This window comes from Meles meles, unplaced genomic scaffold, assembly GCF_922984935.1.
Source record: "Meles meles unplaced genomic scaffold, mMelMel3.1 paternal haplotype, whole genome shotgun sequence".
In the NCBI taxonomy this organism is placed as follows: Eukaryota; Metazoa; Chordata; class Mammalia; order Carnivora; family Mustelidae; genus Meles; species Meles meles.
In genome coordinates this window covers 629,714-631,350 of record NW_025721128.1, presented here as the reverse complement: position 1 = coordinate 631,350, position 1,637 = coordinate 629,714, and positions in this window count along the sequence as shown.

Below are 1,637 nucleotides of genomic sequence, written 5' to 3'. Positions count from 1 at the left end.
TTTACTGTCATCCTGACCACCCACATGGCAATAAAAGTAGAAGGCATAAGGGTCTGGATTCACACGGGTCACATCAAACAAGGCAAGAATGAGGACAAGGACGCCCCCCAGATGAAAGCCACAGCCAACGGACCGCGCTGACCGTGGACTAAAGCTAAGATTCAAAAGACTATGAGTTTATTGTTGCTCCTCTTGCTACCTGTTTATGTAAAGTATAAGTGGGAAATTAGACAAATGGAATTAGGAAAAAAGGAAAAGGTTATACAAAGCAGTAAATGGCTAACTCATCAGCCGACTGGGCACTAATGTCATTTGTATAAGAGAAAATTAGAGCGATAAAATGTTAGTCTTTCAGGCTCAATATAACATAGAACTGGCTGAAATGTCAAGGATTTGAGTAATCTCCAAAGAAAAGGGGCGAATGTAAAGGCCTACTCCATCTGAGGGAGCCATTTTGTTGTTTATGCAGTAAACATAGATCGACACTGTGCAGTAAACTTAGATAGACCCTAAGCAGTAAACATAGGTTGACCCTGCCCCTCCCAGAGGAACTTACTTGCAAAGCCCAGATACAAGGGCGGGTCAGGCAAGGTAGAGACAGTCAATCAACGGGGGGTGCACATATCTACTAGGGTGAATTGTAATTCAATGGCTGATTGTGTGTGACCTAAAATGACTGTGCAGTTTCCTCTGTGTATTGCAAACTCATTGGCCACCTGTGTATAGCCCGATAAACTAACTCTATGAAAGTTAGTCTGTGAGGCTGGGAGGGCTCGTCTTTTCGTAAGAGACGGCCCCGACCATTCAGTTTGATTCTGGATGTTTGGCGTGATATAAAGCTTTGCTTGATCTTCACATTATATCAGTCTCCCTCCATTGATTATGGAACCTAACAGATGGAAGTGTGAAAACACAAGCTACATTTCAGTTCAGTGCCCAGCTCACGGCAGTTCCAATGTGCAGCGGCTGATTGGAGATCTCCAGCACCTGAGTAATGGCAAGTGTCAGATGTCCGCTTATGCTGGAGTTTGTGTCCATGATGGCCGACGAATGGAGGGGTGGCCTCAAGAGGCCATGGAGTCTTTCCCATCCTGGGGCTTGTGAGTTGCTCCAAACAGCAAGATGTCCTTCTGCTGGAAAGAGGAGTCTGGTTGAATGACTCCAGGGTTGGATTAGACAGATTGGAGAGCAGAGCTCTCCACATGGATGCTTGGAAATCGCACCTCGCATTACCATTGAAGCCGAGGAACAGAGCAGGTCGATCTGCTGGCTCTGGGGCAAAGTTCCAAGGAGACTGAGTTGACTGGGGTTCTCAGGCTGATGGCCACAAGGCTGGTTGGTGTCCAGGGAGACCTTAGAATGTGGTGGTGGCTCAGGGGCCATGCAGGATTCTCCTATGCTGAGGGTTGGCTCCAGATCCCAAGAGCAAGGTTTCCTTCTGGGGACAGGAGGGATTTTGTTGTTGTGGCTCAGGGACCACATATTAGAACATATGTTGGTATTCCATAACAGGGCTCTGGGGACAGATGTCTGAAAACCTAAGCTAGGTTTCTGATGAGATCCCAGGCGCATATCAGGTTCAATCTTCTGATTCAGTGCCATTGACCTGCGTGTCTGCCTGGAGGTAGGTGACTATG